Source organism: Vicia villosa, linkage group LG4 (assembly GCF_029867415.1).
Source record: "Vicia villosa cultivar HV-30 ecotype Madison, WI linkage group LG4, Vvil1.0, whole genome shotgun sequence".
Classification (NCBI taxonomy): domain Eukaryota; kingdom Viridiplantae; phylum Streptophyta; class Magnoliopsida; order Fabales; family Fabaceae; genus Vicia; species Vicia villosa.
The window spans coordinates 43,438,472-43,463,006 of NC_081183.1; the positions used below are offsets into that span (position 1 = coordinate 43,438,472).

General features: G+C 35.1%; 1 long non-coding RNA gene across 6 annotated transcripts; it reads right to left on the reverse strand.

Annotated features, from left to right (window-relative positions):
- Window positions 1–1,637: 1,637 nt before the first annotated feature.
- LOC131594757 (uncharacterized) lies at window positions 1,638–5,366 on the reverse strand. 6 transcript variants are annotated; one of them, XR_009281498.1, is made up of 9 exons: window positions 4,978–5,363; window positions 4,822–4,901; window positions 4,692–4,741; window positions 4,275–4,494; window positions 3,807–3,924; window positions 3,634–3,697; window positions 2,904–3,312; window positions 2,109–2,804; window positions 1,638–2,014 (listed from the first exon to the last, which is right to left on the reverse strand). It is a non-coding gene; the product is annotated as an uncharacterized LOC131594757 (long non-coding RNA). The 6 variants fall into 6 exon arrangements; XR_009281500.1 differs by having other exon boundaries at window positions 3,634–3,924; window positions 4,686–4,741; window positions 4,978–5,366; XR_009281502.1 differs by having other exon boundaries at window positions 3,634–3,924; window positions 4,818–4,901; window positions 4,978–5,366.
- Window positions 5,367–24,535: the final 19,169 nt, after the last annotated feature.

The following is a 24,535-nucleotide window of genomic DNA, read 5'->3' on the forward strand; positions in this document are numbered from 1 at the left end:
CATTATATGTGCATATATATACACTTTTCATGTGCACTCATTCCTAGCTATAGAATTAAAGCATTTGTAGGACAACATTTTCACATGTATTATATGATCAAATCATTGCTTCTTTAATTTCCACTAACGACACTATTTTACCTTTTCCTTATTCATGAATTACTCATCGGTGTACGACCAAGTCACCAAACACAATATAGCTTTCATTTTATTTAACATTGTCTCATAATTCATTGATATATGACCAAACACAATATAGCTTTCATATTATTTAAGATTGCCTTATAATACATCGATATACGCCCAAACATTATATAGTTTTCATATTATTTATGATTGTCTCATAACTTTTAATAATAATATAATATTAACAAAATTTAACTTTAATTTATTTAAAATAATATAGATAAAATTAAAAATAGTTATTTAAATTCTTTAAAATATTATTCATTATAAGATTTTGAAAGAAGACTCGAGGGATATTCATTTTTCAAGGGAAAACACCAAATATAAAAAAGTGTCAAAGCACTATCAAAACTATACCCCACGTACAATCCATTCACCCTACTTTAATAACTTTGATGCGTTTTATGTTTTCTTAAAAAACAAGAATCTTGTGTCTACTACTTTCTATTCTCTATTGTCAGTCAATTAATAATTGCAAGCATCTTTTGGTATCAACTAATCTTTACTTTTATTGTTTCTATGGTTTACATTTCTGTTAAAAACTAGTAACAAATCCGTGCATTGTTCTCGTATGGGACGCGTATTTGTTGTAAATGTATATTTTTTTAATAAAAAAATATTTGGTATCTTTGAAAAAATAATAATTAAATGTATAGAAAAATGTCTGGTACTCATGAAAAATAATAATTAAATGTATAGAAAAGTATCTGGTACCTGTGAAAAAAAAATTTTAATCACTAACTTTATGTTCTCATTAATGTTCAATATTTTGATTAGTAATTTGACAGTCCCGTTAATATTCAATATTTTGAACAATCACTTCATGTTCCCGTTATAATTATTTTAATTTGGTGTTATAAAAAAATAAAAATTATCATCCTAGCAAAATACTATTTTTAAATATATGTAATTATAGGTAAACAAATTATTATTTCATTTTCTCTTCATGATAATAATTTTTGGTAAGTCATTTTGTTTCAGAACATGCTACTTTCTTTCTAAGTCATTTTGTTTTACTATTTATCGTCATTTTCCTTTAATTTTTTATCTACACTATTTTTTCTTAATATAATTAGTATTTTATTTTCTTCTCATTTTTACATATAATAACTGATGGAACAGTGAGAGTAAACACAACGATATATTTTTTTGTCGAAGAGTTTTACTTAAATATAAAACCAGACTCCTCATATAAGCTTTACCTGTTTTGGCACGGGCAGATGGAACATCTTGCAAAGGATTGCAAAATTCGAGATCCTAAATGACGTCCAAGAATGATAGTTGTTTAATTGATTTTTTTTATTTGGTTCTCATATTTTTTCATATGTTTTCAATCTCATCCTTAATTATTTTTCTTTCACTTTTTTTTTTTTATTTCACAAAACTTCATTTTTTATTATTCAATGGTTTATATAATTGTACTTATGAGTTTCTACAAATTGCCGTCATCATGATTGTGCTAAATTCACTATAATTTTTGTTGTTGAAGATTTTGGAGAAATGAAGTTAATTGTCAATTGATACAGCACTACTGGCTTCTTAAAACATCTTATTTATTTTTCTTAGCTCATTACAACATTGTTACAGCATGCATATAATAAAGTAACTTCAAATATAATTTGTAAAATTAGTGATGAGTTATATATCTATGGACACTTGAGCTTTCCATCATGTGTGGTGATGGATGCATAGCAAGGACACAAATCTCAATTCCCAGTTGTGCCTGGTGGAACACAGTTGCATACTCTACAACAATCACTGCATGCTCTCAAACATATATTTTGCCTTGAAGCTTTGCTACATCTATAATTGCACTTATCATTACAATCTGCAACATACATACAAATTTAGTTATCAATAAAGTTTTAACAATAAGAGTGAGAATATATTTCTGTAAGAAACCATTGATATCTCACACACACCTAACTTTTGCAATTAATGAAATATGAAAATATATGATCACCGAGAACAAAAATTACAGACATGGAACTCATTTTTGCTCCTCAAACCGTCTGAAAAAGATACTATCTTGTTTCCACCTTATCTTGTACTTTAAGACCATTGCCCTCGTGTTGGCATTCCCTCTTGTTGAGTGATAGGATTGTCTCCCACAGGTGGTTCTTCCACACTAGTAGGTTTATCCACTTTCTCAGCAAACTACTAATATATTTAGAGTCAACAACAGCAATATACACTTTGTCAGCACTAAACTTCAACTTGTATATGGATAAGCTATGAGACAAACCCAAGCCCATTGGAGCCATGGCTTGAACAGCTATACATGCTATGAATTTAAATATCTAAATATTTTAATTAATTAAGTTCATTGGAGCTCATTGGAGCCATGTCTGGATAAACTTGTATTCCATTTTCTTCTTGCAACTATCATCGTCGCTTCATGTATTTGTCCCACATTCAATTGAAATTAGCTATAAGTTGTTGTAAGTCATTTGTAAGTCATTCGTATACAATGGTACTTTGTTGCTTTACAGGTTTAAATGAAAGCTGCTGTAAGTCATCCATAAAACCAGTTCAGCATTCAAATTTGTAATAACTGGGCCCATAGCTTTCATAACCACTCATTGTATGTAATATTGTACTCCTGATGTAACTATCCCCTGTAATCACAAATCACAAAGCACACATTTAGTTTTTATTCTACAAAATGAGAAGTTTGACACCTAATGTTAACCGATAATGACTTATATTATTCTGACCGCATAAGCTGGGGCGAAGAGCCGTGAATCCCAACCAAGAGCCCAAGCATGAAAATTATGACGCTCAACGATAATTGTCGTAACAAAGCTTTGAAGTGCGCCAGTGAAACAAACTCATGTAGCCAGCGACATGGGTGCCGGGTTCTTTCTCAATGTTATGGCGTGCAATATGTTAAAGGCGGAAAAGCCAGCACATCCAATGAGGAGGAAACATGTTCCTATGATCCACCTGTCATTACCGCAATCGTTCACAATCTCGGGATGGTTGGTAGCATGACTAATGGATGACTTCACAACACTAACTACAGGACCTTTGTATAGAGCCATTAGCAATGTTCCTGCAAATGTTACTGCAGTACCGATCATTTTGGCTTGACATGCTACTTCCTTTATCTTCATGTGCTCCAATCTGTACATTATAATCAATTGTTAATTAATTTACTAAAATTTATTATTCAAAAATAATTTAGAACTATGATATGTATCTATTAAATTGCTTGCTTTAAAATGACAGCAAACACAAAAGTAATGGAGGGAGCAGACTTCATCACAGCGGAAAGGAACGAAGCCGAAGTTAATTTCATCCTCAATAGAGCAAAACATTGATGAAGTATTATTTTGTAAATGCAATACAATATAGCTTAGTTAATTAAGTTTCTATAGAAAAATCGAGATTAAAATTCATATACTATAAACTATAAAGTATAAAATTATAATTATGATTAATTACTCGAAAAAAAGCTAGTAACATAATCTCTGAAAATACACGGAGACTCATCTTCGGCCTAATTTTCCTGAAAGAGAATAAACAAAACATAACTTTTAGAACAGCCTAATTAAAATGCTTGATACGTATAACTATAGTACTAATTATGAATGAATGAAAGAGGTTGTGGGAGAGACCTTTCTAGATAAAATGCAAATGGAACTAATGTTACAATGGCGATAGCATTACTGTAGACGGTGAAAACGTAATGGCTCATTCCTTTTTTTATAGCATCCATAGCGAAAATGAACATTCCTGCAGAACCAAAAGAGGATCTCATAAAACAATTAACACAAATCGAAGATCTCAAAAAAGCAGCAAGCAAATAGATCACAAAGCGTACAATGTTAACCAAACAGTATAACAAAACAGAGGTGGCTAGCAGTGGCTACACTAAGTAAATGAAGTATTATACTATAATAACTTCATATAATTACAAATTAGCGAAGTAAGGAGCAAATTACTTCATATAAAAACAAATCGGCGAAGTAAGGAGCAAAAAAGTTTTATCAATAAGCGTACACGATGTCTCTCGATATGACGGATAGATTAAGAGACTGATGTCACGTGACCCTAAATTAAAATTTTATAACTATCAAACCTACCATTGTATCAGCAGTTGTGGATTATTCAGAACCCAAACGGTGGATGTCGGTCCACAAAAGCGACGAGTAAAACATTTGTTTCTTGTTTCTCCAACTTTTATCGCCTGCTTGAACTCCATCCCCTTCGGTTTCCCTTGCTTCCCCGGTGAAAAATCACTAGAAAAAGGACCTGAAGACAAGATCGGCAAAGGCGATAACACCACACCAGCAACCGACCCGTCTGGACCTCATAAATTTGGAAGAAACAGAATATGAAACACAAATTTAACTGATATGTCACAGCAAAAAATTAGTTAGTTCTATTCATGTATCTTAAAAATTCTTAATAACAGTATATATCCAATAATATATTCATCTACAAAAATCAAATATAGGTTAAAATTAAAAATTACAAAGTCACTTCAGACTAACCATTACCTGCCGTTTGAGTTATCAATCAAAAGGACATACTACTCCAAATTTGAAATCTGCACATATAAACAACATTAGAAGAAAACAAAGAGAAAGTTGAAATCGAATATGTTTCAGAATAGTATTCGTCACCCACTGCGAACCAACACCGACAAAGTGCAAAACCTACTCTTTCAAACCATCCATTTTTTCCTCGGACAACCTCTTTGCAAAAACCTACGAATAACCCTTGATTCAAATACCAAAAAGAAAGAAAATCCTAAAGTTAAAATTTCATAACTTTCAAACCTACCATTGTATCTCTGACAAAAAGTAATGTAAATAATCAAACTTGTTAATCCAAAAAGAAGAACATATCTAAAAAGCAGAAAGAGGAGAAACAGATCCACCGAGCAACGATTTTCACTTCACCGAAATCATATGTCTTTCGGAAACGCAAAAATCCTTTAGATTAGGGATTATAGTTTTATCTCAGTGTTAAAGAAAGAGAAGGAAGAGAAAGAGAAGAAGGAAGAGAGGGAAGAGAGATAGAAAGAGGAAGAAATTGGAGGAAGAAGAATAGTCAAGAGAGAGATATTAGGGTTGGTAGTAGAAGCAAAATAAAAGGAAGATTGTTAAGGCATCCACGTGGCTAAATTTGGTAACAGAAGGACAATATAGTATTTTCCAGAGCATATGATTTTCTTATATTGTAGATGAATAGCTACATTAATTAATACCATTAATAATTAAAGAAGAGTGAAATGTAAAATATATAGAAGAACTAAATTAACAATGCATTTTTATTTTCAGTTGTCAAGTTCCTAATTCTTTTCTGCTACTTAATTACCATTTTCAGTCTCAAAGCAAGTGGTCATTTAATTTCATTTCAATATTTTTTTTTTTATGTTTGTGCTCTTGGTTATCTGAATAGTACTTTTGGAAAGGATTCAATTAAGCTTCAGCTTTTCAAGGTCTTTCAAACTTAATTCCTTCCTTGCTTTTAGTTTTTCAAATTTTCAGTAGGAATGTATTAGAGAGGCCAAGCTTCAAGAAACTCCATAACAATAATATTTTAAGAACTTTTTAACTTAAACGCATCTATGGGAGTTGTTTTTTTTTTTTTAATTTTAAAAATGGCTAAATCTATTAACAAATTTAAGATGCTATGCTAGTTGTTTTTTTCCGTATAAAAGAAATATTTGATTATCCAAAGGTGTGCAAAAATATTTTTAAATTGTTTTATGCAAGTTTATTCTTTATTTTTATTTATTTAGTCTCTGAATAATATATTTTAATATTCATTTTATTTCTTGAACTCTCGTTTTACAAATAGAACAACGAGAAAAGATTTTCATTATCATTATTTTTATTGAAAGAGTACTACAATTTGGCCTTATAAAATAACAAAGAGAGGACATAGAAAATGAATAGTTTTGATATTTTGAGAGAGACAGATGATAGAGGAGAATAAAGTGAAAATAAAGTTTGAAACAAATGGAAGAGAGAATTAACATGGCATGGTATAAATGTTGTCAAGTTGTAATTGGTTGAAATTGTTTGTTGTCTACTTCTTATTGGTTTATATTTTGAGAGTTAGGTAATGGTTATTCTTCACATTCACATGCATTTGAAGAAATTCTTGAACCATACACTACTCGTATTTGTTTCTCATGCATTTGGTTTGGAGAATTTTTTTTATTATTTAAATATTATTCAAATATTTGACTTGATTGGTTAGTGTTGTTATATTTTTACCCATAATAACCACGTAGAATATAATTTTGTTTTAAAAAATAGTTATATTATAATATTTTAGATATATTTTGAAAGAAACTCTTTCAACTACTTTTTTACATCTCGCGAAGAGAAACTGTTTTTAGGAGGAAACAAGGACATTTCTTCATCCGACATTAGCGAATTTAGCAATATTTCAAGAAACAATCACAGGTTGTGGGGTATCTTAGATGGAGAGGCGGGATCTAAAATTTGGAAATCAATGTAAGCTTTGGGTGTTGTTAATCACGGAGGGGAAGATAGTATATTGAAGAGATTGGAGGACATGGAGAATGAAGCGTCGTCGCGAAGAGAATGTAGGAAGGAGAACAACAAAGGGTCTTTATGTTAGTCGGTACTTTAAACATTAGAGGAGGGGGGAACGCTTTGAAAAGGAAAAGGATAAGTGCTTTAATTTCTAAATGCAAGGCGGATATTTTTTTATTCAAGAAACTAAACTTGTAAATATGCATGAGTGGGTGGCCAAGAGCTTTTGGAGGAGTGGTGATATTGGATACTCGTTTTCCAATTCGGTTGGTAGATCGGGAGGTCTCTTGACATTGTGGAAAGAGGACAATATGGAGGTGGTGGCTAGTTTCAAAGGAGAGGGATTGCTAGGTATCAAAATTTTGAAGGCTAATATATTTTACTATGTGGTGAATATATATTCTTCTTGTGATCTTACTAAAAACAGAGCTTTATGGAGGAAGATTTTAGAGTTGAAAGAAGCGTATAATGATGGTGAATGGATCTTGGGGGGGGGGGGGGGGGGGGGGGGGGGGGATTTCAACACTACCAAGAATCGAAATGAAAGAAAAGGTAGGGGGCGGTTTCTAATTCCAATTCTAACACTACGGAGATGAATGAATTCGCGGATTTCATTGAAGAAAGTAAATTGGTGGATACCCCTTGTAAAGGAAAAAAGTTCACTTGGTATAGCGGTAATGGCACATCGATGAGTAGGATCGATAGATTTCTTATCTCGAAGAACACGGTGAAGGAATGGGGTGTGGTAGGCCAATTTGTGGGTGATCGTGATGTTTCCGACCATTGTCCTATATGGTTAGAAGTTGACAAAAATAATTGGGGTCCAAAACCATTCAAATTCAACAATGAGTGGTTCTCTTTTGGATCCTTTTATTCTTTTGTTGAAAAGGAGTGGAATGATATAAAGGTGGAAGGAAGAGGAGATTACGTTTTGAAAGAAAAACTTTTTCGTTTAAAAGGAAGATTAAAATAGTGGAATAAGGAGGTTTTTGGTAAGGTTGATTTGGAGGTGGAGGAAGAGGCGAGGAACATTAATGATGGGGACGATAGGTTGGAAGTTGAAGGGGAAGATCTCCATCTCGAAATTTTAAAAGATAGAAGGGAAGCTACTAGTAGATTTTGGTCAAGGTTGAGAATTAAAGAGAACATGCTTCTTCAAAAATCTAGAATGAAATGGCTTAAGGAGGGGGATTCTAATAGTGGTCTTTTTCATAGAGTTATGAAGGAGAAAAGAAGACACAATCACATAGGGCCTATCAATTCTAGTAGAGGTGTTTTGGATTCGGTGGAGGGAATTAAGGAGGAGGTGTTTCATCATTTTTCTAGAAAATTCGGCGGAATTAATGTTGTCTCCACTAGTCTTGAAGGGATTTCTTTTGATACAATTAGTGAGGATGAGAAAAATTGGCTTGAGAGACCTTTTCATGAGGAAGAAATAATGGAAGCGGTTGGGAATTGTGGCGGATCTAAGAGTCCGGGGCCGGATGGTTATACTTTTCTTTTTATAAAGAAATGTTGGCCAATTTTGAGAAGCGATTTTATGAAGTATTTCGATCACGTGTTCAACGGAGGTGAATTGACTAAGGTAATTACTTCATCTTTCTTAGCTTTGATTCCGAAAGGTTCTAATCCGTTATATTTGGATGACTATAGACCCATTTGTTTAGTGGGTTGTATGTATAAAATTGTGTCCAAAATGTTGGCGGGTAGGTTGAAAAAAGTTTTGAATTCGATTATTTCACATTGCCAAAGTGCTTTTGTTCCGGGTAGACAATTACTCGATGGAGTTTTAGTGGCCAATGAGGTGGTGGATTATGCTAGAAAGGAGGGGGGTTCTTGTTTACTTTTTAAAGTAGACTTTGAAAAAGCTTACGACAAGGTATCATGGGACTTTCTTCGGTTTCTTTTAGGAAAGATGGCTTTTGGAGAAAAATGGAGGAAGTGGATGGAGCTATTGGTGTTCAAAAGCGACATGTCGGTGATGGTTAACGGGAGTCCAACAAAGGAATTCGGTGTTAATAGAGGTTTAAGACAAGGTGATCCTTTATCCCTGTTTCTTTTTGTTTTGGTGACGGAGGCACTCACGAGACTTGTTAGAAAATCTATTGATATTGGTGAATTTGAGCATTTTGATATCAATAGAAGGTGTGGGGTGGACATTCTTCAATTCGCGGACGACACTTTGTTAGTTGGAAAGGGGTCTTGGAAACATGTCAAGGCTTTGAAGATGGTTTTGAGAGCTTTCGAAATTGTCTCGGGTCTTGGTATTAACTTTCATAAGAGCAAATTGATCGGTATTAATGTGTCTTGTTTTTTTTGGAAGTCGCGGCCTACTTCCTTTCATGCAAGATCGAAAGTAGTAATTTTCTTTTTCTTGGAATTCCGATCGGAAGCAATCCTAGGAAGGAAGCTACTTGGACATCTTTAGTGGAAAAAAATGAAAAAGAGATTAGCGGGTTGGAAGAATAGAATGCTTAATCTTGGAGGTAGAATTACACTTTTAAAGTCTATTTTGAGTTCTTTAGCCATTTTCACTTTGTCTTTTTACAAGATGCCGGCAAGAGTTGTTAAAGTGGTAACGGCAATTCAAAGCAATTTTTTATGGGGAGGAGTGGAGGATAAAAGGAAGATTCATTGGGTTGGTTGGAAAGGTGTGACTCTTCCTCTAGAGAAAGGCAGATTGGGAATAAAAAATATAGCCGAATTTAATTTGGCTCTTTTGAACAAGTGGAGTGGAGGATAATCCAAGGCCATAATTCTTTATGGTTAGAAGTGTTGAAGGCGCGTTATGGAGATTTGTGCTTGCAATTGTTTTGTGAGGGAGATTCTTACAAATGTGCTTCTTATTCCTTTTGGTGGAGAGATATTTTGAAGGTTAGTATTGTTTCTTCTAATCCATTACATATTGATCCCATTGTAGCGAATTGTAGGTTTAAGGTGGGAAATGGATTTAATACTCCTTTTTGGGAATCTTGTTGGTGGAATAATTGTATTTTAAAGGAGGAATTTCCGGATTTATTTTTGGCTTCTTACCTAAAAAAGGTTTTGGTAGCGGTTATGGGTGGGTGGCTTGACGGGGTTTGGGAGTGGGGAGATCTTGGCATCTCGGTTGTTGGAAGGGATGCGGATTTTTTACACTCCCTCTCGGAGTTGAAGGAGATTTTGGTTAATTTCGGTAGCTTGAGGGATTCAAAGGATGAGGTAGTTTGGTTGTTGGACTTGAATTATGGTTATTCGGTTTCCTCTTGTTATAATTATTATGCTTCTAGGCGTATTTATTTTGGCCCCCCGGTTAAGTGTGAAGAGGCTTTCAATTTGTTATGGAAAGCGGATGTTCCCTTCAAGATAAAGGCGTTTGGGCGGAGGCTTTTTTTGAATAGGTTACCAACTAAAGACTTATTGGTGGTTAGAGGCATTAATTTAAATCATGATAATTTAATGTGTGTTTTTTGTGATTCTCATGTTGAAGAGGCGGACCATATTTTTTCTAAATGTTATGTGATTAAATTGGTTTAAGAAGAAATTGCTTCGTGGGTGGGTTTTACGGGTTGGTCGGAGGAAGATTGTATCCTGTTTTTTGTGGAATGGCATTCTTTGGGCCGTTGTAAAAAGATTAATAGCGGCAAATTGGGGGTGTTTTGGTTAGCTACAACTTGGATCATATGGATGACAAGAAATGGTTTTTGTTTTAGGAGTGATGTGTGGAACATTAACAATATGGTTTGGAGTATCAAGTTTTTGGTTTGGCGGTGGTCCTCTTTCGGCAATATTACGTATTCCAATTGTGGTTTTTACGATTTTTACAAAGACCCTTGGTCTTTTTTATCGTAATTGTAATTGGTTGTAATATTGTTTTTTGTCGGCTTTGGGTCGTTTTGTTTGTATTCGGGTTGGGGAACTCCTAGTTCTCCCTTCAATATATCCCTTGCTTACAAAAAAAAAACTACTTTTTTACAACATTTTTATTTAATAATATGTCAATCTTAATTTTTGATCATTTATTTTTGACTTAAAATGTTAGTTTAAATTTATTTAATATATACGAAATTTATTAATAATAAATTTTAAAAAAATGAAACTTATAGTCAAAAGAAGATAAAAAATATAATATTGTGAAGTTAATTTTTCTTGTAAAAATTTAAATATGTTTACTATTAAGTTCAAAAAGACGATATTTCAGAATTTAAGTCAATTATAATTTAGAAATATTGAAAATAATTAAATATAATTTTTTATATAATGACAATTTTATTAATAAAAATATATAAACCAAAAGAAATGATGTATAAATAAAATTGCTATGAGATTTCATAACAATATTGTTTTAAGAGTTTTTTTTAACTGAAACGTATCTTAGATCAAAAATAAATTTAAGACGCAATAGGAGCCATTTTTTTTAATATGGCGAATATGACTTTGTTTGCGATTTTGAAGGGGAAGGGAGGGGAGAATTTTAAAAAATATGAAGAATTGAGTGAAAAGAATAGAGAGATTTGGGTTGAGAGATTTCTGGAAGGTTAATTTTATTCATAACACCAAAAATTCCCTAATTTGGAGGAATTTCAAATTTGTATTGAATGAGAATTTTGGAAGATTAACATAAATTTTCTAAATATCTTTTATGTTGTTATAGTATTCTAAAAATTAAAAATATAATAATGATAGACATTATTTTATCATTCTATACAAAATCATTTAAAAAAAAAACATTTTCGAAAGCTTTTCCCTTCCTTCATCTCCAAACTCGCAAACAGAGTCTATCACTACAAGAATAACTGCAATTTGCCAGGGGCAAAACCCCTCACTAAAGGCAAAAACCCCTCACAAATGCACAATTTGCGAGGGGACAACTCCCCTAGCAAAACAGGGGGTCACAAATCCATTACCGAGGGGCTTTCAACTTCGCTAAATTGCTAGGGGCTAATCCCCTCGCTAAATGTAAAGTCAGATATTCTCCTCCGCAGCTTACAGACTAGGCACCAGCTAGAAGTCTGCAAGGGGGTAGACTGCATCAGATATTTTGCTTGGGGAAAAGCCCCTCGCAAAATGCAGGATATATTTTTCACTTTGCTTGGGGATTATTCCCCCCATCTTGTTCCTCCTCTTCTTGATCAACTCCTCCATATCCACTAGTTCCTCCAAGTCCATCGCCAATATTTTGTGAAGCAAAAAATTGATCAAACCTTTGTGACCGCTCATTTTCAATTCACATTGCTTCTTGATACTCTTGTATCTGCCTCCTCATTTCTTCCTCAAATTCTCTCCTCAATTCTTCCCGTAATTCTCTTTCTCTTCTTTGCATTTCCTCCTGCATCTCTAATTGTCTTCTCTTCATCTCTTTAATTTCCAAATTTCTTGCTGCTACTTGTTGTGCTGCCTCAGTATTTGCCAAGTTTCTCACAGTTTCAAGCATTTCGGCGATTAATATAGGTGGAGTGGATGATCCTTCTCCATCAGCATATCTCATTTTGAAATCTCTACTACGCCGCTTGATAATTTTGGAATACCCTCCAGTACAATACATTCTCCCATTTTTCTTCTTTCAACCTGAAACCTTATAACAAGTCTGAAAACCAATACTAGGGTCAACAGGATACCCCGGTGGTGGTTCGGGTACTTCAGGATGCTCTGACAACTTTATGGCAAGTTCTCTATCAAAATTCTCCTATAAAAAAATTAAATGTTATCATGATTCAAATAAACTATGTACATATAAAATTAATAAATAAAATATCTTTAATATAAAAATAACTTACTTGAGTGATTTTTTCGCGTTCGTCAATAAACTCTCTATTTCTCTTGAGATGAATCTCCATGTGGAGCTCATTAAGAAGTGGTGTTCTGCCTAATTCTTCATGCTAAATAAGTAAAAAAAATTAATTATACATAATGCAACATTTAAATAATAGATTTAATAAAAAATTAATAAATTTATGTACCATCCTTTGCGCAACTTCAGCCACACTAATACTTCCTGCTGTGTAGTTGCAGCCACCAACTTCAGATGCTATATTTTTCTTCGCCTGCTCAGATATTTCCTTAAACTTATCAGAATTCCAATGATCAATAAACTTTGGGAATATATCTTCTCCTATCCAACGTGGACGTGTCCCTTTTGCTTCCCATTTAAGTCTAACATTCCTCATGGTATCAGAAAACCGAGCAACACATTTTGAGTGAAAGCTTTCTTTAATCGCGGCCTCATCTCTAACATCCCAACAACATTGCTCCTACATTTTTGTATGAATTTAAAAATATTAAATAAAGTAGAATCATGAATATCACAAAAATTAAAAAGGAAATGTCAAAATGAATAAGTAAATTATACCTGAAATGCCTGAAACCATTTTTCCTTATCATCTTCATGTACAACTTCATAAGACGGCCAGAATTGTGTGTACTTCTCTTTAATAATCTTTGTTATGATCGATACTTCCTGATGTGAAGGAAAAATCCTAAACAACAAAATCTTAAGTTATTATTGATTAAATAAAACTCATATTTAAAATATAATATAAAAACACAAAAACTTACGATCCTGAATCGGGATAAATGATTAGTATGCCCTCATGATTCTTAATTTTTTGAGTCGTAATTTTTTCCAAAATACGCTTCCTCCCCGTTTGCTCCTCAGCACTAGTATCTCCAAGAGTGCTGGTATCTCCAGGAGCACTGGTATCTCCAGGAGCACTGGTATCGTCCTCTGAAGGAATGGGTAATGGCATGCTAGATCCACTTGTCTCCATATGCATGGGTAATGGCATGGTAGATCCACCTGTCTCCATAGGAAAATATGTGGGGTAAGAGTATCCAGGAGGACAAAAAAACCTGATCCAAGGGGCATTGATAGTAATCCAGTGAAAGATCCAGACATGGGTGGTGTATGATGCATAGGCGGTGGAGTAGAGCGTGTCATAGGAACGAACATATCTGAGTTAGGAACCTCCTCTACAATTAATCTGGTTCGACGAGGCTTTTGTTGACCCTTACCTTTTTCATCTTTTTTGGTGGCATTTTTTCCTGTTACACAAGATAATATTTGAAAGATAATATTATCAAGTTAATATTACATAAGATGATATTTGAAAGTTAATATTGCACAAGATAATATTTGAAATTTAATATTACACAAGATAATATTTGAAAGTTAATATTGCACAAGATAATATTTAAAAGTTAATATTACACAAGATCCTATTACACAAGATACTATTACACATGATAATAAGTGAAATACTCAAGATAATATTACATATTCAATTTATTCATCCTCATAATATTCGTTGTCTTCATCGCATCTGACATTATTGTCTTCAAACTCTCCTAGCTCTTCATGCTCTTCTTCTATAGGATTTGTTGACAACAAGATACTTGCGTCAACTTGTTGACCCTTAACTGCAGTATCACACAAACTTACAATCTCCTCCGTTTCAATTACCTCATTAACAGGTGAAATCTCATCATGTTGGTATGCAACATTTTCCACTGTAACTTCTTTTACGACTACACCATTAACTCATCAATTACCTTTGTAACTCCTTTTACGACTACACCACTGTTTACGGTTTTCTTCCCTACACTCCATTCCTCAGTGTGAAATTTGTAACTGTTTACAAAATATGTGTGCCATTCATTTACACGTTGACTAGGGCCTTTAGACAAATTTTGCAAATGTATTAAGTCAGGACTTGGTGCAACAATACATGATAATTTCTTCTTAAACCATGTTGGAAAATAGGCATATGTGTAACCAGTCGATGGTTGTTCGCTTGTGCTTTGATAATAGTAGGTACCAAATGCCCTATTTCGAAAATAAAAAAGGTTAGAGAAATTCCCTGCGGGACGACCGAAAACTGAAAAGGTAAATTGACTTCTTTCACTGAAGTGAACTTCGTTCCTTATGATTCTTGGAGACAACATCATGTGATTGAAGTAATGAGAGCAAAAATGTGATATTTCGCGATGTATATAATGTGCACAAATTGATCCCTTAACTCTTGCCTTTTTTTTAACTGATCGCTTTGAATCACCCATGAATCGTTCAAATGGATACATCCATCTATATTGAACAGGTCCACCTAGAAAAGCTTCATAAGCAATATTCGGTCCAATTTAATGATGTCGTCTACTCTTAAAGTTGACGCACAAATGTCTTTAAAAAATTGACTGATCTCATTAAGTGGATTAAGCACATTCTTGGGCAGTGAACTGAATGCAATTGGAAGTAATTGTTCCCTGAAAATATGACAATCGTGACTTTTCATTCCATGCAATTTCCCAGTATTGGCGTCAGCACATCTTGCCAGGTTAGAAGAATAACCATCAGGCATCCTCAATTCATTTAACCATCGACATACTGCTTTTGCTTCTTGAGGAGTAAGAGTGTAACAAGCTTTGGGTTTTAATAATTTTCCGTATGGTCGAGGTTTCAACCCCAATTCTTTTCGATTACACAAACGATCCATGTCTTTCCTAGCCTTCTCATTGTCTTTTGTCTTCTCATTATCCATCACTGTGTTAAATACATTATCAAAAAAGTTCTTCTCACTATGCATAACATCAAGATTATGACCCAACAAATTATCCTTCCTGTCATACCCCAATTTTTGACCCTAAGATCATACATCATTTGCATTTCAAGCATTTCTAGCCTTTTATTTGTTTTATACTAACCAAAATCCAAAAATATGTATTTTGTCTCTTTTGTTTATATTTTACAGGTAAACGATCGGGCAGAAATCAAAATAGTGCAAGAAAACAGATTTTTGAAGATTTCACTATGGAAATCGATTTACCCATGAGGGAAATCGATTTCCCTGGGGCGAAATTCAAAAAATATAAGGAGGGAAGCTTGACATCATTTTGGCACCTTTTTTATTTGATCATTTTACCAATTTTCCACCTCACCAAAATTAATCCCTTCATTAAACCCCATTTTACCATTTAAATACCATTTAAACACCAATTAAACACAAGCTAATTACAAAACACAAAAAGACCAATTTGCCACTACTCTTGCTCCAATTCTATAAATAGAGACCTCTACTCTCTCACTTCACAAGCTTTGAGAGCCAAAAAACCCCTTGCAATTTCTCTCCTCATCCCTACCAAATTCACCAAAGCTCTTTGTTCTTTCATAAAGTTTGTGAGTCACACCTTGAACCTCACAAACTTTGAGCTAAGCCACCTTTCATTTCACTCTTTTTCTTCAATTGTTGAGAGATCAAGATTTGTGTTGCTGATTCTTGAAGTAGATCTAAGTTTTGTTCAAGATTTGGTAATTTTCTTCATCCTTATTCATCCATCATAATGTGATTCTTTTGTGCTTGTGTGTGATGCATCTTTGATGCTATATTGGTCCTATTTGATGGTGAATTGATGGAAAATTCGTGCTCCAATTGATGTGTGATCATAAGGTGTTTGTATGTTTGCTTAAGTCAAGTTTTATGCCTCCTAATGCTGATTTTTTGAATGCTGCGTGCAGGAAATCGATTTCCCTCTGTAGGAAATCGATTTCCACCTTATTTTTTTCCAAAATTTGAACTCTGCACTCAGGAAATCGATTTCCTTCTGGCAGAATGTGTTTTTTTTTGCCTTTTTTATGCTTGTTTTGGCTTCCTACTTCCTCCACTTCATTAATATCATTGGATCTAGGATGTTGATAGGTTTGAAAGGACCAAATCCATAATATTAGATGAATAATATTAATGATAGTGTGAGTTGATTTTACTTTATGCATTTTATCTTCTTCTTCTTCTCCTTTTTTCTTTTGATCGATGAAAGTCTTAATACTTTGAGAATTCTTATGGATTCTTAGTAAAGACTAGATCGTTACCTATTTTCTTTTCGTGCGGTATTGCTTTCGGAGAATGATCTACATATCATGTCTCTCGCATGCATTAGCACATAAAGTTTTGACCGGCCTCGTTGTAGGGTGATTTCTACATAAATCACTTGGCGATCTGCTTAACATAGCGCAATATTTCGTGTCCCGAATAAAAAAAGATCAAATATGGAAGAGAATTCTATGCGGTTGATTTAAGACTTATGGAGGTTTATCGTGTAGTCGCTATGATTTTATCAAGCTTCTGATAAATGTCCATTGAATTTAAATCCGAGAACATCCTTCACTCACCATCGATCTTTCTTATTAACTTTGATAACATACTTGACAAGTTTCAAGATGGTTATCTTTAACATCGAACAACTAACTTTAATTTCCGCATTTTATTATATCGCTCTTTATATTTCTCGCTTTATCGCTTTACTTTATCATTTCATCATATTTACATTCCACCATTTTCTCTTTGTCCATTTGGACGTTTATATTCCGCTATTTTCTCTTTGTCCACTTGGACACTATGTTTATGTTTCCGCTATTTTCTTTTTGTCCACTTGGACCATACTTTACTTTTATGCTAAAACACTAATAAATAACGAAAATCTAAAAAAACACTTAAGGCTCTCTTTTGGACTATTGGTTACTATCCCTATCATTTTGGAGATTCGGACTTATGGACTTAGTACCTCTGGACCCTTATGATACTGTTACTCTGCTGTTATTCTGTCTGTTTGACATTGGATTGTTGTCTGTTTGTATGTGTAGGTATTTCCTTGAAAGCCCTTGATGGTTAATTCCAAGGCATCGATATAAGGATTTTACCCGAAAACAGCCGTTACTCTGCCCGATTTTCGTCAGAATTTTAATGTGCTTAATGCAAAGTGGTGCTAAAATAATAAATTCATCTGGATCCCCAAGTGATAATGTTGGTTTAGTATTGATATTCCAAAGGATGGGAAATCTACCTTGACTCATAATGTCAAGTGTTGGCTTCTTCTTCGGTTAGACCGTTCTTTCCTTAGCTTTTCTTTTACGCATTAGGATAGCCTCTTCATCTCCTCCCACTTCTTAGATTTTCAAAATCTTCTCCCTTTTTCCAAAACCTTCTTATGTTTGCAAACTTTTCAAAAAATTTTCTTTTAAAATATCTTTTGCCCTTAGTGGCCTTTTTCTTCAAAGTTTAGACACTGTTAATTGTCGAAACGAGTGGTTATACCCCACGATTTTGAAATTGATTGATATAATGGGATCTTTTCCGCGTGAGAGAGCTAGTGGCATACTCGTTGATTTTATCCGAGTTGGAGCCCTTCTTTCATTTGCGATGCAAAGAACTCATTTGTTCTCATGCTCAAGATCAATGGCTGAGTATTTCTCTCCGACGACGATAAAGTGTTTATTCGTTTTTAAAATGTTTTCCCTTTTAAGCGGAACTACATTAGCTCAGACTTCTCCATTGCACCGAGGAGGTATGTAGGCACAAAGCTTAACGCTTTGCCGAGCTTATTTTAAAAATAAAACAAACCATTTTTTAGCACACACAACACAGATTTTCAAAAAGGTTCCTGTGGAGTACCACAGATATGAGGGGTGCTTAAAACCTTCCCCTTGTATAAACAACACCCGTACCTAAGATCTCTTCTTTTTGTTTTAAAAACAAAGTTTGGGTTTTTTTCGTTCTTTTCCCTTTTCCTTTGGAAATAATAAAGCGCGGTGGCGACTTTCACTGAAACATTGAGTCGAGTCAACATAATGGCTTCGATCTCAGATTTTCCCCGCTACAGAAAAAATGGCGACTTCACTGGGGATCCAGTTTTAAGTGTGTTAAGCCTATTTTTGTTTATCTGTGTGTTTTATTTGTATATATTATTGTGTGCTTTGTTTGTTTTTCTTTTTTCTTTTTGGTGCTCGATGGTTCCTCTGTGATGAGATAAAGTTCTAACCCGAACTTTGGTGAGTAACTTGAGATAGGAGGTGGTAAGACCAATAGTCGCATGTCAGGAGCAATCCTTAGCATGAGCGTCATATGGTGGAACCCCAATCAGTGGAGGCCTCATGGAAGGTAGTAGATGTTGTTACGAACTATCGTAAGAACGCTATTACTTTCAATAGTGAGTGTCCGTAGAAGCTGAATGGCCTAGAACCCTTTTAACCCATCTAAGCCTTTTTAGGATGTAGTGCAGAAACAAGATCAAGTACCAATTTGAGCTTGTTGTCATGCGATGGTACACTCGGACGAGGTCTTTTTAGGCATATTATTGGCGCCCATGAGCAATTGTGGGTGCCGGTAGTATCCGATAGAAGATTGAAAACTCTGGGAACCTTTGTAGAACCTGTTCGGCAAGTACAAAATTCCCTAGTACATACCTTTGTGGGTGGTTCTTAACTTTGACTCCATGCTCGTGACGTCGAACCTTTGAACCCTGTTTGTGCGACCATGTGTGATCTTGATTGTGATTGATGCATAAACCATGCATCCATGCATTCATTTGATTTCCAAGGAACTCATAGGTCTTTCTTTGTAAATATCATAAGTTTCATCAAACTCAATGGATCTTGGGTGTTGATGGGGTGAAAACCCTAATCCACCAAAATGGATGATTGATCTTGATGATAACTTGATCACTACTTTGATCCAATTTAGGATTTACCTCCTTCATGTTTTGATAATTACAAATTAATAACTTGAATTCTTTGAAAATCAAACAGTAACAAAAACAACATTGCATACTTCATGCATTCATCCAGGTTGTCCAGAAAACTTATCCTTGTCTGTCTCCATCTTCAGAGTTGTCTGTCTACTGTCAAGCTGATTCCTCGACACATTGACCCAGAAGCATGTATTTGAAAAGTATGCAAGAACTTCAACAAGACCAAGAGTTGCTAAGAGTAGAAGTTAGCCAGTTGAAAAGCCAGATGAATCAGATCATGGGAATCTTGCAAGTCTTGTTGAAGAGAGAAGGCAACCTTCTTCCATTGGTTACAAAGCAAGTGGATACTACTATCATTCTTCCTAATCCTACCACATCCCAAAGGCAGTACCATCCAATGAGTACTCTAGTACCTGCCTGTGGCCCTCCTCCCAAGGATCTTCCTCAACCCTCATTCTCAAAATTTCCTGATCAATAATCTCTGTCTATTCTTCAACAAAGCCAAGGAAATCAGTGGCAAGACAAGAATTTGAGAAAAATTCTAAGAAAACAACAAAAGAGGCCTCGTCGCTTTGATTTGATTCCAATGACGTCTGCTGGATTGTTTCCTCAAAAAGTTCAAGTTCATCAACCTCAGGTTGCTAAACAGAGTCGAAATTGCAAAAGGGTTGACTTTGATCCTATTCCCATGACTTCTGCTGAGTTGTATCCATCTTTGGTCCAGAGAGGGTTGATTACAACAAGAGCTATGCCTCTTCCTCGAAATCCTCTTCCAGAAGGTTTCAGATCTGATCTTCATTGTCCTTTCCATCAAGGTGAAGCAGGCCATGATTTGGAAAGATGCTTCCCTCTAAAGGAAAGGGTTTAAGAGTTGGTGAGATCAAAGATGTTTTCTTTCAAGGATATGGGTCCTAATGTTGTCAGTAATCCTTTGCCAGATCAAAGTGGCTGAAGACAAGTAAAGCCAGATATTTTCCTAAAGCCAAGTGTTTCAGACGAGATAGCTCATCTTTGTTGCTGATTAGTCACTAGGCCTTGATTCTGTACTGTTTGTATTTCCTTTATTGTGCTTTTTACTTTTAGACTTTGTTTGTTTCTGAATGGTGATTTTAATGAAATGAGCATTGCATATTTTGAATTCATTAACATCCACTGTGTTTATGTTTATACCTTCTTTTACAAAACTTTTTCTTCCTTTTGCTTTCTCTATCAAACTTGTGTTTTATGCAAAGATTGGAGGGAGGATGATGACAACGAAATACCCAAGTTGTTGAACTGTATGCTTTCAAATAAAACTCTGCTGATGATGTACAGGCATTGTTTCAATTCCCAAACACTGGAGAAATAAGGAAGTTAATCCCTTGTCAACCCCTTTGAGCCTTCGAAGTTGGAGTTTCTTTCTGTACGAAAAAACCCGCAATTTTAACCTAGGGCAGGGTAGTTCTCAGTTAATTTGGCTGTGCATTCTATTTTAAGAGAATCATTCAGTACACCTTTCAACAAAGGTTTCAATCGCAAGCGTTCCTCCGCATACATCAAAGAAATGTTGGAGATGTCTGTAACAGCCCGAGCCTTCGGCGTTCCCGGCACTGTCACCTCACGATCTTCTCTACCCCCCTCACTAGTAGAGTTTTTTCCTTTCGTGGGAATCGAACCCTGTACCCTGGGGTTCAAGTACATGTTCATACTTGTCTTAACCTTTATGTTTTGACCTGTGATTCCATTTGCTTTACATCAATAACATCATTCCAAAAATGATTTTGATTTCAAAAACATTCTTTGAGCATTGCATTAAAATTACCATTCTTGAATGAACATTTTATTTGCAAGTAAGCACTCATTTTTCAGGAAGTTCAAACAGTCGAGAAACTTGACCAGTGATCCAATCAGGGGACGGTTATTTCAAGATCCTATTATTCAGATGTTCAGTCAAGATTTTCCTTTCAAGACTTATACTGGGGCAATCCATCCCAACATGCATTTTAATAATTGAAGCCATGATCAGTTCATCCCCAGTACAGTTCAGCTGAAGCAATGATCATTTAACTTGCAACGATTACTGAATCAGGGGCAATTTTCTTCAGCAATCCCCAAGCAGTTCATCAGTCCTTCTCAAAGGATCATCATTTTGATACAGTTATCCCTGCAATAGAAGTTTGTTTAGGCATCTTCTTCCCAAGCAGAGTTGGAAGAGTTCTTGTGTAGAGGAATCAAAGTTCTAATCTTGCCTCACAAAAGAGTATCCATCAGTTATCACCAACAATTGCATTGAATTGATCATATATCATGCATAGAAAAATTCAACATCATGCAATGAAACAAAATTCATGCTCATTTACATTCTCTGAGGTCCTGTTGTTATCAACATCTTACCTTGAGATCTAAGTCCAACTTACTTGGCACATACCAAAGTAGATGTTCGTCTGCCTGTTTCTATTTCCGTCCAATGCTACTCTTGGATGTGTAAACTTTTCTCTCTGTCCAATGTTACTCTTGGACATGTCGTTTCTCACTTTTTATCCAAAGCCACTATTGGATGTCACAATCCCTATTAACATGTTTCTCACCTCACTCAAAGCTACTATTGAATGAAGTTCATGTCTTTGAGCTGGAATAACATTCTTTTTGTCCAATGCCACTATTGGATGTTTATTGAGTTGTTTTCCATCCATTGCCACTCCTGGATGGCTACTCAGGTTTTTCAAACAAAATTCCTTTGTGTATTCAAAGCCACTATTGAATCTCTCTGGTTTCTTTTCGTCCAAAGTTACTATTGGATGACCCTAATATCTTCGAGCTTGGTTAACTTTCCTTTCGTCCAAAGCCACTCGTGGATGTTCTCAGGTTGTTTTCCTTTCCATCCAATGCCACTCTTGGATGACTACTCAATTTTCCGAATTGGTTTCCATTTTGTTCAAAGCTACTATTGAACGTCTCTGATATATTTCTGGGTTCAGGTTTCCATTTTGCATTCAAAGCCACTATTGAATCTCTTTGGTTTCCATTTTTGTCTAAAGCTACTATTGGATTGTTCCCGATGTTTTCCAGAGTTTGGATTCCTTTTGTTCAAAGCTACTGTTGAACGTCTCTGCCGTATCTTCGGGTTTGTAGGTCTCCTTTTGCATTCATTGCCACTATTGAATCTTGTTGGTCTCCTTCCATCCAAAATAACTATTGGATGTCTCCGCTGTTTCCTCAGAGATTGGACCCTTTTTTTCAGATTCATTCAATGCCACTTTTGAATGTCTCTGATGGTCGGTGTCGTCTAATGCCACTCTTAGACGTTTCTACCCAATATGTTTGTGTTCCAGAGTTCATTCAATGCCACTTTTGAATATCTCTGTTGATTTTCGTCGTCTAATGCCACTCTTAGACGTTCTTACTACACTTCTAACTTGGGTTTTATCCCTCCCTTACCAAGTATTGCTGGATATTTCTTTTCACCCTGACGGATAACCAGTAGTATCTTGTTTCCCCAGCCGCTCCTTTCATTCGAGTCTATCGCTCATTCCTTTTGTTCCCCCCAGTGGCATTATATTCCCCTCTATTTTATAATCATACTTGATGCATCCATTAGCATCACATCATACCTGAGGATTTTAACCCTCACATCTCCGGATAGAAGAAACTTAAATAGGGGCATCTGTCATACCCCAATTTTTGACCTTAAGATCATACATCATTTGCATTTCAAGCATTTCTAGCCTTTTATTTGTTTTATACTAACCAAAATCCAAAAATATGTATTTTGTCTCTTTTGTTTATATTTTACAGGTAAAAGATCGGGCAGAAATCAAAATAGTGCAAGAAAACAGATTTTTGAAGATTTCACTATGGAAATCGATTTACCCATGAGGGAAATCGATTTCCCTGGGGCGAAATTCAAAAAATATAAGGAGGGAAGCTTGACATCATTTTGGCACCTTTTTTATTTGATCATTTTACCAATTTTCCACATCACCAAAATTAATCCCTTCATTAAACCCCATTTTACCATTTAAATACCATTTAAACACCAATTAAACACAAGCTAATTACAAAACACAAAAAGACAAATTTGCCACTACTCTTGCTCCAATTCTATAAATAGAGACCTCTACTCTCTCATTTCACAAGCTTTGAGAGCCAAAAAACCCCTTGCAATTTCTCTCCTCATCCCTACCAAATTCACCAAAGCTCTTTGTTCTTTCATAAAGTTTATGAGTCACACCTTGAACCTCACAAACTTTGAGCTAAGCCACCTTTCATTTCACTCTTTTTCTTCAATTGTTGAGAGATCAAGATTTGTGTTGGTGATTCTTGAAGTAGATCTTGTCGCATGCTCGCGAAAATGAACAGAGTCGCCACCGATATATTTATCCCATAAGGGAAAGGAATATCAGAAAACCTAGAATAAGGATAAGAAAAGGTCTTGCGACCAAAGATCGGGTAAGAAGTCGGTTACGCGAGGGGAAGGTATTAGCACCCCTCACGCCCATCGTACTCGATGGTATCCACCTATGTTTGTTGCTATCTAAAGGGTGTATAAATCTAAAGCTTAATCACTAAGGGAATGCATGCAAATGAAAGAAAAGAAACACGGGGAAAATAAGGTTTATAAATAATTGTGCTCGCTTAGGCCCCGCGACCTAATGCCTACGTATCCTTTTCAGGAATCAGAGCGCCATAGTTCGGCTCCTTAGTTTTTGTTTGTTTTTGTGTTTTTTAGTGGACGGCGTTACATTCGCACTCCGCTGCTCGACCTCTGGAGTCTTAAGCTGGGGATGGAGCGGAAATAACGTGTCCGATTAGGAGAAAGAATGCCCTGAAGGCAAGAGAAAGAATGCCTCGGAGGCAAGAGAGAAAAGAGATTGGTTTGTGTCTTTTATGTGTGATTCCATGATGGACGAAAACCTACTACAAGGCATCGCATCACTTCCTCACTTTGATTAGCTCTGAGCCTTTATTAGATATTTTGAAGTGTTTTTGTTTAGGTGTCTTTTAAGGGAAATTAATTTGTGACTTGAATCATGCCATAAAAGAGAGTTTTTGTATATTTAGAGAATGCACATCGAGGCCTACGCCACAATCGTTTCTCTAAATGAAATACAATTTTTGAATATTTAGAGAATACACATCGAGGCCTACGCCATAATCGATTCTCTAAATAAAATATAGTTTTTAAATATTTAGAGAATGCACATCGAGGCCTACGCCACAATCGTTTCTCTAAATAACGGTTGAGAAATACACCGAGGCCTACACCTCAATCATTTCTCTTCCGCTAAGTGGGAAAGAACATACATCGGGGCCTACGCCCCAATCATTTCTTTCACACTAAAAAAAGGCATTAGCATGAT